The sequence below is a fragment of the Dermacentor variabilis genome, chromosome 9 (genome assembly GCF_050947875.1).
Source record: "Dermacentor variabilis isolate Ectoservices chromosome 9, ASM5094787v1, whole genome shotgun sequence".
NCBI lineage: Eukaryota > Metazoa > Arthropoda > Arachnida > Ixodida > Ixodidae > Dermacentor > Dermacentor variabilis.
In genome coordinates this window covers 17,386,118-17,399,902 of record NC_134576.1, presented here as the reverse complement: position 1 = coordinate 17,399,902, position 13,785 = coordinate 17,386,118, and positions in this window count along the sequence as shown.

Here is a 13,785-nt window from a genome sequence, read left to right as displayed (position 1 = left end):
AACATCAGCAACAAACAACTCTGAGGCTGATTCCTACGTTAGGGGCTTCGACTTAAGCGATCGGCGTTACCGTTGAGACCCCTTTTTGTAACGCACCTCAAAGGAATATTGTTGCAAAGCGAGGCTCCAGCGCAGGAGGCGGCCATTTGTGGAAGAGATGGTCTGCAGCCATTGGAGAGGGCAGTGATCCGTCTCGAAGCATGCGAAGCGGAGATCGCAGCGAGCGACCGTACACCAGCTCAGCTGGCGAAAACCCCGTAGCCGCATGCGGCGCGGTCCTCAATGCAAACATCACCCCAGGCAGACACAGCTCCCAGTCAGTTTGTTGTTCAAACCACAAAGCTCTCAACACACGCTTCCTGACGGAGTGGAGCTTCTCAACGGAATTCGACTGTGGCTGGTACACTGAGCTGTGTAGCAGCTTTACCCCACACCTTTCCACAAAGCGAGCATTTTTCTTGGCGATACCTTTCTTGACAATGCAGCGTATGTTTTCTAGGCTGCCATCCTTTCTTTGCTCGGCTATCAAAGTCGACCGGCTGACTTTTAGCAACCTATTAAGTCCGTCTGACGTAGGCGCGATGAGCAAATCTGCAGATAGCGCTTCTAACTTTCCCGTGTCGGGCATTTCCTCTCCAGTATCTGGTGCCTTCAACGCTACAGGCTCAATTTTATTCAGCTCGGGCGTGCTCTGAATATCAGCTTGCTGCGCCTCTGACCCTTTCTCATTGTTCGACAACGTCGGCCCCGCAACTACCGCCTTTGCAGCGAGCTCCCGAACCTTCGATCTGGTTAAGGCCTGAACGCTAGCCTCACCAAACAAAAGCCCCTTCTCGCGCAGGAGGTGATCGGACCTGTTAGAAAATAGGTACGGGTATTGGGGGGGGGGCAGCATAGATGACACTGCGACCTCCGTCTCGAGTGCTCCGAAAGGTCCTTCAATAAGCACTTTTGCTACGGGCAGACACACGCTATGAGCTTCTACGGCTTGCTTGATCCATGCGCACTCGCCCGTGAACGTATCGGGTTCTACGTAAGAGGGGTGAACTACATCCATTGTAGCTGCGGAATCGCGAAGCACTCGGCACTCTTTCCCGTTCACGAGGAGGTCTCGCATGTAAGGCTCGAGAAGCTTCATGTTGTCGTCAGTACTGCATAATGACAAAAACACGACTTTTGTTTTTGCTTCCGGACACTGCGCCGAAAAGTGACCCGGCTTCTGGCACGTATAACACACGCGCGCTTGCCTCGTCTCGAGCCGCTTTCTGCGTTCGGCTTCGGCTGCCGCCGTCTCCTTACGTTCGGTCGGACTTTCACTCGCATCCGCACTACGTGTGTCCCCCCTTGCTCTCATGGGTGTGAACTTCGGCCTCTCAAACTTGGAGCCAAATTCAACCGTTTGACCGTCCTTAGCTCCGCGAGCCCGACGCGTCACAAACTCCTGGGCTAGCTCAGCGGCTCTAGCCACCGTAGTAACGTCTGACCTATCCAAGACCCAGTACCGCACGTTCTCAGGTAACCGACTATAAAACTGTTCCAGCCCGAAACACTGCAGAACTTTCTCGTGGTCACCAAACGCTTTCTCTTCTTTGAGCCACTCCTGCATGTTTGACATTAGCCTGTAGGCAAACTCTGTATATGACTCACTTTTGCCTTTCTCATTTTCCCGAAACTTCCTATGGAACGCCTCCGCTGACAGCCTATACTTTTTTAGCAGACTCGATTTCACTTTGTCGAAATCCTCTGCCTCCTCTCTTCAAGCGAGCGACTACGTCGGCCGCCTCACCGGGTAACAAAGTGAGCAAGCGCTGTGGTCACGTTTCCCGAGAGAACCCCTGCTTCTCGCACGTTCGCTCAAAGTTAACCTTGAACAAACCAATGTCCTCTCCAAGCTTAAACGGCCGCATCAGGTCAGTCATTTTGAACAATACTCGTTCTCCTGCACCGTGTGCCTGACTTCCATTACGAGCGCGTTCCATCTCTATCTCGAGACGCTTCATTTCCAAAGCGTGTTGACGGTCGCGCTCTTGTTGCTCTCGCTCTTTCTGTTCTTTAAGTTAGCGCTCCTGTTTCTCTTTCTGTTCTTTAAGTTCGCGCTCCTGTTTCTCTTTTTGCTCTTTAAGTTCGCGCTCCTGTCTTTTTGCCCTCTCCTCAATAGTCTCAAGGCATTCCGACAGCTCGTCATCCTCAGCCTCTAACTCAAAAATAGCCCTTAGCAGTTCTGGTTTTGTGAGTTTGTCTGAGAAATCCAGACCCAACTCTCTTGCAAGCTCCAGCAATATCGGTTTGCGCAACGACTTCCAATCCATGGCTGCTCTGAATGCTGCTTTCTCTACTGCCTACTATTGTCTTGCCGCAAACTAACCCGGCATCAACGACAACCACAATTACCAGCTCTGTTTCTGACACTAACAAAAGCCTGGCAAAACTCAGAAGAAGAAAGTCCCGCACTGACCAAACCTCGCAGCCAAGAATTCAGCGCAGTCGTTACACTGCAGGCAGCCAGTCATCACACAGGGCTCGTTGCACTGCTCCCGAATGGTCGTTGTGCTGCTCAGCATACAGTCAACTGCATATCTTCGCTGCTGGCCTCCGTTGTCGCGATCTCACCGCTGGCAGACAGTTGTTGTAATCTCAGTGCTGACACCCGTTATTGCAATCCCACCGCTGCCACCCGTTGTTGGAATCTCAGCGCTGACACCCGTTGTTGCACCTGGGTCGCAAGCCCCAAGGGTAGCGTTGGCCTGGCGGCCTGGGGCACAACTGGAAGCATCCGAAGGTCCCGGCAAAGCATGAGTCGACTGCTGACAGAACAACTTGTTTATTCTAGCATCGCAAAAGAGCGGGCGGTCAGGTCGACCGAAGTGGAGAGACGGGAGACCACGTAACTCAACTGAAGAAATCGGAGCCTCTCTCGGCGTCCGGGAGCAGCTGCTCTTATACTCTCGGAGTCGAGGGGAAGAAGGAACGCCTCGTCAGAGGCGCACGTGATGCGCGGCACGGACAGGCTGAGAGACACGTTGGGACGAGTGTAGTGACGCATCCGCCGGGCCGGCGCCGCTCAGACCTCCTCGCTTCACACTTGGGGAGCTCCTCTCCCCGGCTGCCGCGCTTTGACAAGCGTGGGCACCAACATGCATGCACACACACACACACACACGCACACACGAAGACACGAAGACACGAAGACACGAAGACACGTGGCATTGGAACATGCCTGGACGCGCTTGGCGGGGAGGCGTAGCGGCGGCGCCGAAGGGCCAAAATGTCCGACGCTTTGAACGAAGCCCCGGAGTCCGCTGCATCCGCGCCGGCTATACCGCGCTTCGTAGGCGAAACGTAACAATACATATATTCACAAACAATTATACACGCTGCACTGAACAGGGGAGATAACTAAGCATCCTATCCCCCCTTCCCCCCGCTAAAAATACTAGTTCTTTGGACGTAATGGATAAGGAGGGGCTACTGAGGCATGCGGCTTTTGACCAGGCGATGTGCGCAGCTTCGATGATTTCACGGCTTAGTTGGTTACTATTTTTACTTAAAATTTGTGTTCTAGCGAAGTCAGGGTGGCAGGCCCTGGTGTCGCAGTCTCTGCAGTGGATGCCCAGATGCCCTTTTACTGTACTATACAGATTTTGTAGTGCTCCTTCAGGCGTTCATTAAGGCATTTCCCCGTTTGACCAACATAATGCCTGCCACATGACAACGGAACGGCGTACAGAACTCCCTCTTTACAAGAAACGAATTGATTTTCATGCTTGATGTTGCACTCTCTTGGAACGAATTCATTATTAGCCATTTTGCACATCTTTCCAAGCTTATCCGGCGCCGAGAAAACTACTTTGACACATGCTCTGTAAGCTATCTTTTTTTATTCTATGGGAGACATGAATATAAGGCACTACAGTGGTTTTTACTTTTTCCTTTCCTGTCATCGAATCTACCCTGTGTTCTATGTTTTTGCTGAAACTACTGAGGATAATTTCTCATACTGACACTAACTGCTGCTTGAGATAGCCAGCCTTTACCAGACGATCTGTTTGATGATTGAAACGATCTTGCATTGAGTGCGTGCATGATTTGTTAAGCGCGTTATGATAGCATGATTTAGCCACTGCTCGTTTAACCAGCTTAGAATGAGATGGCGTAAAAGGTAGCAGTGGCTTATTTTTTCGTGTCGTTCTCTCTGCTTGTCCCTGTGAAAACCGCGCTGTTCTCTTTCAAATATGTCTTACCAACTCACCCAAACGTCTGTTCTATACGCTGGAACGTCCATGAATTTCATTGCAGGCTAGAAGTCCGGATATCTCAAAAGTCCCGAAACGCATAAGATGGGCTCATCTGGCGGAAGATAGGCGTAACGAGATCGCCGGGAGAGGTACTCCTCCTGATGTAGACATAACTAGGGTGATAATTATTGACGCTATTAATCACCGATGAATTATCACCTTGAAAGCAGTGGCTGATTAATGATTGCTGCTAAAATATCATCACTTCTCCACTGCTCGGCTTCAATTCCGCAATCTGAGCATGCGTCCTAAAGTGAATAGTAAGATCTATAAAGAAGTAAGTCTTAAGAAAATGAGCATATTTGTGTTTAGTATCACATTCTAACCGGCTGCGTGGTTTAAAGTTTGTTTCAATCATGGCTGTACAGACGGTTTGTTAATATTGCCGTGAATAGGTGAAACGTATAAAAACAAAAGCAACAAAATAACCAGGAGAGTGGGTGGGTGGTAATTACAATTTCAGCTAAATCGGTGGAGCCCAAACCGGGATCTTTTTTTCTTTGTCTTCATCGACTGTTTTTCCTTTAAAATGAAGTAATAGTCATTATGAATGTATGTCTTCTTGTATGCTTAAATGTATTTAGAAAAGAAAACCACAGATGCCTCAGTCAACCTGAGGATAACACATCCTCTGGCTTAGTGAATATTGACAATAATAAAATGACGCTCCTCAGTGCAACGTTCTGTATGGGCTTCCACATTTTTGAAAAAAAAACATACAAACAGTGACTACCAACATCGAGTTGTGTCTGTTTGTTGCGTGTATGTGTGTTGTGTGGGTGTGTGCGTTGTGTGGGGGTGCATGTGTGTGTTGCGTACATGTTGTGTGAGGGGGTTGATGGGGGTCCCTGTATATTTGGTCCCACGGTGAGCGCTGTTTGTTTCAAAGCGTTACGGTGCCACTGACTGGCCACCTTCTTTCTGTACTTACCTGAAAATAAATAGTCGTCTAACTGGTATAAACATTGTTTGGAAGTGGCCTCACGCACGCCACTCGGATACGCACACCTTGCAGGGCTTTGTTGAACACTTAAAAAAAATCTTTTGCTAAAGTGCTTCACTGAGATCTGTGCAATCAGGCTGCTGCATAATAAAGTGCCACTGTTGTTTTTGATATCAGTCACAGCATGCCGCCTTGAAAGAGGCAACGAAAGTCTGTGCCCAAGCAAGCAGCACGGCCTGGCACCAAAAGTTGTTTCCATAATCAGGTGTCTTCACGACTGAGTTTTAAAGCAAAAGAATTCAACAGCCAAATGCCGAGACCGCTTTGAGTTTTCACAGCGAAGCTGTCTATGGCTATCCTCCGGAAAAAACTGTGGTGGCGAAGAGAAAACGCCTTGCGGCACAGCTAACTTTTTCGCGAATGTACTGTAGCTCTCAATCTACTGTAATTTATCTTGGAAAAAAAATCATGCTAAAATTAGCCGCCAAGACGACCCTATTTTTACGCCGAGTTTCATTTACATGTCATAATTAGTTAGTTCACGGTGAACTCGTTTGTTTTTACTAACATTAGAAGCATTTTTCCGAAGCTTGACGCTCTCAGTAATCTTGCCGACACAACAGAGTCTGACCTAATTGTTATTACTGAAACTTGGCTGAATTCTACAATAGAAGACTCTGAAATATTGCCATTTTCCCCTAATTTCAATATCTTCAGACATGATCGAACTACCAAACGTGGTGGCGGCGTATTCATTGGCGCTCATAAGGACCTACAATGTACTGAAATTAAGACATCGTCCTCCCTAGAAATTCTGTTCGTCCTGTGTAATGCCTCTTACCCACCCACAATAATCGCAGTCTGCTATCGCCCCCCTGGTAATGATCCTAACTTTGTTGCAGAATTCCACGAAACATTGCGTTCGGTAACTGAATTGCATCACCACTCTCCGACGTTACTGTTCGGTGATTTTAACTTCCCCGCCATAAACTGGACTAACCTAACATCAGCAACTTCGCAATACAGTACCGAAAGCGATTTTGTTAACTCCTGCCTAACCTTTGGATTAACGCAACTTGTCACTTAACCTACACGTCAAAGTTGGAATTCTTCTAACATACTCGACCTCATTTTTGCTTCTGATCCTGACAAAGTTTATGCAATGACGCATTTGCCTGGTCTTAGTGATCATTCTATAATCCATGCATCGTACTCCTGTCAGCTTACACAAGCTACAAAGATAACCAAAGTGATCAAACTGTATGACAAAGGAAATTACTCGGCAATTAACTCGGAACTCGCACATTTTGCTGCTTCATTCCACGCCAGTTTTTTTTATGCGTTCTGTCGAAACTAACTGGCTGCTTTTTAAAAACAAGATGCTCGATGTGTTCGCGAGATACGTACCCGTTATTACCCTAACCGAAAAACAGTCATCCCCATGGTTTAATATCACACTAAAGCGTCTTAACAATAAAAAGAAAAGACTTTTTCGCTCGGCTAAACGATTTAACGCAGGCGCATGGAATAAGTATTACCTTGCAGAAAAAGAATTCGAAGCTCTAGCAAATAAAGAAAAACGCACTTTTTTCGCAAACGCTGCCGTCTATGTTAAGAAATAACCCCCAAAAATTCTGGAAGGTTATTAACCCTAATAACTTCCAACCATTAGCTCTGTTTGACGATCAAAACCATCGTATTCCCGATTGCGAAATTGCTGAACAACTTAACCGCACTTTTTCTTCCGTCTTCACAACTGAACCTGTTAACATATTACCTCGCTTCCCTCTTTCGGATCATGAAGCCATGCCTGATATTACCTTTTGTCCTTACGGCATTGAGAAACGAATTGATTCATTAAAACTTACATCATCGTCTGGCGTCGATGAAATAAATGCTAAAATGCTGAAAAACACCAAAACAAATGTGAGCGCGATGTTATGTGCTATTTTTCAGCAGTCATTATCAGGAGTGGTGCCGGAAGACTGGAGAGTAGGCAAGATTGTTCCAGTCCCCAAAAAAGGTCCGCCATCGCTGTGCTCTAGTTATCGCCCCATTTCACTCACCAGTGTTTGTTGCAAATTAATGGAGCATGTTATTTACTCTCAGATCGTAAACTTTTTAGTATCCAATAACCTCTTTCACCCAGCTCAACATGGCTTCCGTAAAGGTCTTTCATGTGACACCCAACTAGCTTTATTTTTTCATGATCTAAGCTCTAACCTCGACTTGAACGTACCTGCAGATGCTATTTTCTTAGATTTTGAAAAGGCATTTGACAAAGTTCCACACCAACGGCTACTCCTAAAACTTTCCCGTCTCAAGATTAATCCATTTGTACTAGACTGGATACGTAGCTTCCTCACTAACCGACAACAGTTTGTATTTGCTAACACACAGTCATCTAAAAGATCTTCTGTCCTTTCGGGCGTACCACAAGGCACAGTTCTCGGACCACTACTCTAATTTACATCAATGATCTTCCTACTGAGATCTCTTCTAACATTAGATTATTCGCAGACGATTGTGTAGTTTATCGACGCATAACTAACACTTCAGACATGCATTTGCTTCAAGATGACCTAAAACGCATTGAATTATGGTGTAACAAATGGTTGATGTCTTTGAATACTAAAAAAAACTCGCTAGTGTCTTTCCATCGCAGACAGCATCACCAATCGGGGAAATACACCATATACGGCGCCGAAATCTCATCCGTAGACTCTTATAAGTACCTCGGCATAACCTTTTCCACTACCCTAAATTGGTCACATCATGTCACTAACTGAGCCAATGCCGCGAATCGAACCCTCGGTTTTCTCCGGCGGAATCTAAGGCTTGCTCCCCCCATCAGTAAAATTGTTAGCTTATGTTACATATGTCCGCCCTAAGTTAGAATATGCATGCTCTGTCTGGGATCCTCATCAACATAACCTATCTAATACACTGGAATCAATTCAAAACCGTGCAGCCCGGTTTATCTACTCTGAATATTCTTATCATGCAAGCGTGTCTGAACTAAAATCCCGTGCCGGTCTTACTAATCTAGAATCGCGACGTCTTATTTCTGGACTGTCTTTTTCACAAATTCTATCATTAACCACTCCACATTTCAGCTATATTACCAGCTCATCGTCAGTCCAGCCGCATTAACCACAGCAAAGCCGTGTATCCTCCCCCGGCGCAGACTACCTCTCATCTACGATCATTTTTTGTGAAAACCGCCAGGAACTGGAACGGTCTGTCTGCCGACATCACGCACCACTCCGACACTCATCACTCCAAGGCTGCTCTAAAAACACTTTTGTTAAAGCCCATCCCTCATGTAATACCCCATCTCTGGGGCCTTTGAGGTATAATAAATAAATAAATAAATAAACTTGTAAACATTACAGAGTTCCCGCCTGCTGTCAATACAAGGTCATCTATGGATGCAGTGTGGTTAAAAAAATGGCTACAACTCTTGTTGCATGGAAACTATCCTGAAACAAATTACATGGCAATTAGCCACCACGACGACTGCAGCGTTACGGAGAGTTTCATTTACTTTTCATAATTACGTAGTTCACGGTCAAGTTGTAAATATTGTGGAATTCCCGTCTGCTGCCAATACGTGGGCTTCTACGGGAACCATCGTTACCCGCTTTCCAGCCTCTGTCGACGTAATATTCAGCTAATTAATTACGATGTATGCCCAACCACAAACAAACGTGCACTTCTTTGCACTCAGCAGATATCGTCGCTGGCACTGATGGTCGGCTGAGCCAAGTCACCCTTCGAGCGGCGTCGCCCTTCGGCGATAGCTGTGTGTGTGTGACGTAGTGCGTGCCTCATATTTTGTTGTATTTCGCATAAATGACGTAATTATGTGTAGTTACATGGAAAGAAAACTCTGTACCAACATAATTTATACCACCATATAGCGCTTTCGCTGGTCAATTACCTTCACAGGGTGGAATGGCACCTCAATTTTTTAAAGCATGAAATTCTTTTAGCTCCTTTTGTCGGCGACCTCCAACGGTGAACCAAAAGCCAGAGCCAGCACTAAAACGAGAAAATCCGGGCACATTCCGAGAACACAACGAGATCCTCCCCCTAACCTCTTACCCTTTCTATAAGAGCCCGGCTACGTCCAAACAACTTGCCAAAAATACTGCTTCCCGGTTCTTCCAAATGTTTGTTCACGATATCACTCGAGCCGTAGCTTCTTGTACGCTCAAGTTTTATCGGTCATTTCCAATAGCGGCCTTCAAAATGCAGATACAGGACACTTCAATTCTGGGAAATGGAAGTTGCTGCGGATCTGCTGCGCTCGCCCAGCTGCTGTGTGGCGTGGTGCAGGACGCGTCGGGAAGCGCTGCTTTGCCTTCGTGGAGGAAGCAGAGAGCGTCACGCAGCCCGCCTTGGCACGCTCCGTGAAGCCATTTGCTCAGTGGCGGCCCAACATGTCTTGCGTCGAGATCACGGAGCTAGAATCAAGATTTGTTGAGACGTTTGGTTGCGCCTTCTTCAGGTGCTTTCCTCCATCAAGCTGGACTGAGCCTGGTGCTCGGTCTCCCTGGTGTCACTGCCTGTCGTTCCACGTTCAGCCGGTTTCCTTCAGAAGAAGCTAGAAGGCTGGGCAGCGTCCATATGGACCAGTGCACAGTATGGCGGGGTGGGGTGCCGTGTTCCGTTGCGAACAGGCACCACACCCGTTTTAAGATTGTGGCTAGTACGATCTCCACTGAATCTGCTTTGCCGGTTGCCATTTCATGCTTACATCTATGCTCAATTACGGTACAGCCAGCAGTTTTTTTCAGCACCAGTATGATTTGATATGCAAGTTGGTTCTCTTGCACTGTAGTAAGGAGTTGGCTGTCTCTGTTTTGTGGCCTATTTTACCATCAGTTTTAATGGGAAAGCATTAAATGCCCCTTTAACCGAAAATCTGGCGCTCTAGTCTGCGGCGTGAGAGAAGGATGGCACCAAAAATGGCCGACGGCAAAGAGAGAAACCACATCAAAAAGCACGCTAATTGACGTAAACCTTCTCAGGGAGGTTCCTGTAAAGAAAGAAAATTAATCTGAAAAGAAAATTACGTAAATTTTCGTCATTGTGGGAATCGAACCCGGGCCTCCGGGGTGCGACACGAGCGCTTTTTTATTTATTGCCTCATGTGCAAGTTCACTGATTATCAACGCCGGAGTTACGAGGACGAGCACGTGAAATGCATATGTAACATCTCCGATGACGCCACGGCGGCTCCACGGATTTGGTTGACCGCATGTGCGGCCTCGTGCATGCGTCGTTCGTTGGGCACCGATGCGCGCCAAATTGAGCGTCACTGTGCGGTCCTTCACGAGGGGTGTATAACTCGAACAAGCGTGCGCGTTGAGACGCTTTGCATGTTTTCATTCGGCCTTCTCACGAGGCGAAGTTAAAAAGCAGGCGAGAGCTTGCACGGACAAGGAATGTACAAAAGAAAACAAACATTGCACCAAAGCGATTATAATGCTTTCGCATTAACACATGTAAACAGTCCTAAGTGCCTCTGTCGAGTTTTTTTCTTGCTTTAACATAAACCAATTTTGTATTTTTATAAGAAACAGTGTAGCATGGCTCTTTGTAGCATCATTTAAGTGCTAGCGCTGTCACGTGCTCTGTCATGCACGGATCCATGAAATATCTGGTTGTTTAGCTTACAGGAAAAAAAAAGACATGCGTTAAGATTAAATTAGACTAAACAACCTTCAGAAGAGAACAATTTTGCAAATCAGCTACAATTCTTAAACCAATATCTGACTTCCCACAACAGTTCCTTTCTACATCAAAAAATAATTCGATTGTATCTGCATTTTGAAACTACGCGCATCTCTTCAATGTGTGCTTTCACAAAAGCTGGGCACTGTCATAATACATAACGCATACCCGCTATGATGCTCATACACACTGCACACCCAGCTTGACGATAGTCTGTGTCGCAAATTTGCGGATGAATACATGAGGTGAATAACTAAAGAATTTACTTCCAGGGACGGGGGAGTTCAATAAATTGGCTATCAGCGCCTATTGTACACGAAGATGTGCGTATTTATTTGTTTCGCTTGCCTTACTTTGAAATGGCAGGTACTTTTTTCTGCTCATCCTTAGATGCCCGCGCGATCCATGGCAAGCGGAAGCATATTTGTAGCTTGGGAAATTGACCTTCAAGCGGTTCTACCATCTGGATAAAAACCGATGCTGGCTATTTTCTGAACCTTGAGAACATAAGCAGTTGTATTATTCATGCTCTCATATTGAAACGGGTAGAGATGCAAGTTTAAATGGGGCCGTGTTTGCTCTGCAGGAGATGTGGCCGGTACAACCAGTAAGGTCGAACTTAAGGTTAGCCCCACTTCGTCGTCACTTTCGTCGTGTTGATAATCACCGTCTTTTGCCCTCTCGTGGCACCGTGAGAAGCGGCAACAGCGCCGACCCGGCACCTTCTGGATGGCGGCCGCATGGCAGGGCTTGAGACGACTCGCGTGGACGACGGGGAAGCATCGGCTTCAGCGACCTCATATGTTACACCACTGAGCTGTCAGGCGACGCGGTAAGGGCTAGAGTAGAGGGAGAGCAGTGACACTATCTGTCAAGGTATCTTTTGATGTAAAATGAAACAAAAATTAGTTTTCTTCCACAACGTCTTCAATTACAAGTTGTCTCGCACAGCCACTGAGGGAAAACTGAGTGAAGTAATAACGGAGACACACGTGAGCGCTTGACCTTTGTTTTTGCACTACAGTTAAAGGTGTTCAGCTTTGACCACACATCCTAATTTTCGTTTTGAGACCAGCTGAATATTTACAGATTTATTCTTTTACGATTCTGCGACGGCGTTATAGAAAACTCAAACTGGCCAGAAGTTCACACGAAAATGGAGGCTAGAAGTGATGAACAGTGGTCGAACAAGTACTATAGGCGGCCGCCAACGTTTCCACAAATAAAATTCTCTTCGGGAGGGTGGCGACTGCCTCCACGAAGAGCGCTTTCAAAGCGTTCGCTTCATCGACAGTCCTGGTTCACCCACTATTCATCACGAAAGAAAATTGTCTTTAGATATCAGATTTGTGTACAGTGGAACAGAAAAAAAAACGAGGAGCCACTTGATCTCGCGAAGGTGGTCGATCAGCGAAGCTGTTACGGTGGCATAAATTATGTTGGCACTGAGCTTTATTTGCCTACGTGTATGCCATTTAAGCGAAATACAAAGAAATATCAGGTGCGCACTACGTGACGCACCACACCCCAAAGAGGGGCTTCTACGGCACCGCTCTAAAGACGCAGGTGCTGTCGACGCAGCTGCGTCGTTTCGGCGGCCGTTAAACCGAGCCTCGACGATGAGCGTGGCGCCGTCCAAAGGGGAGTGCACGAAACATGGCTGTTTGTAATTTGCGATTGAGAATACTTCCTGGTTAATTAGCTGAATGAAACTTGGAAGGACTGGAGTTTTATTCTAGTGGACAAACATGGGGCTGTTCGTTTCCCTACCGTAGAAGCCCTTGTATTGGCAGCAGACGGGAATTCCACAATATTTACGACTTCACTGTGAACTACGTAATTATAAAAATGAAATGAAACTCGGCTTAATGTTACAGTCATCTTGGCGGCAAATTGTCATATAAGTTGTTTCGAGAAGTTTCGATAAACAATAGTTCGAGCCGTTTTCTGTAACCATGCTCCCTCCGTAGCTGCCCATGTATATACAGCAGACGGCAATTCTGTAAGGTTTACAACTTCACCGTGTGAACTAATTATGACAAGTAAATAAAACTAGGCGTAATGACAGACTCGTCTTAGCGGCCAATGCAGTAGAATTTTTCGCAAGATACCAACATTAAATTCAGAGCTACAGAAGATTCGCGAAAAGGCTGACTTTGCCGCAAGGCGTTTTCTGTTCGCCGCCACGATTTTTTCTGGAGGGTAGCCATTGACAGCTTTGCTGTAAAAGTGAAGTAGCAGAAGAATATAAAGAGAAAACGTAAGTTATTCCTCTTCCTCAATAAGAATGATTGTCTTACACATACATATTCTGCAAAATGAAACAATATTGTTAAAATAATACAAAAATTTAAAACAGCAAAGAAGATTTCTTGTAATACAAAAGAGGTAACTGTTTCTATAGACATAATTTCTGGTAACCAGAAATAACTTAAGTCAGAGAAAAATCAAAAATACCAAACAGAGCTTTAGAGAAATTTTCTGGCAAGGAAGCTGCCAGAAATTTTAAAAGCAAATAGATATCCCAGTGTAGTTTAGCCACCATTCAGGTTCCATTCACGGCAACCTTAAGGACCTGGACAATTGCGTAGTGATATAAAGCTCACTACTTCCCAGTCTTGTAGGCGTAATGATTGGTTAAACGAAGTAGCGAGGATTGTTCTCTGAAGGGGCTCACCTTAGTCGGTACGGTGTCCTCGTCTTGGACAAGTTTTCCCTCCAGGGCATCCTCCCCGGAAACCGGCCCGCGCCTTCTTTAGAAAAACCACAAAAAGGAGAAAAGTAAGCAGATGCGATGAGCCTAGC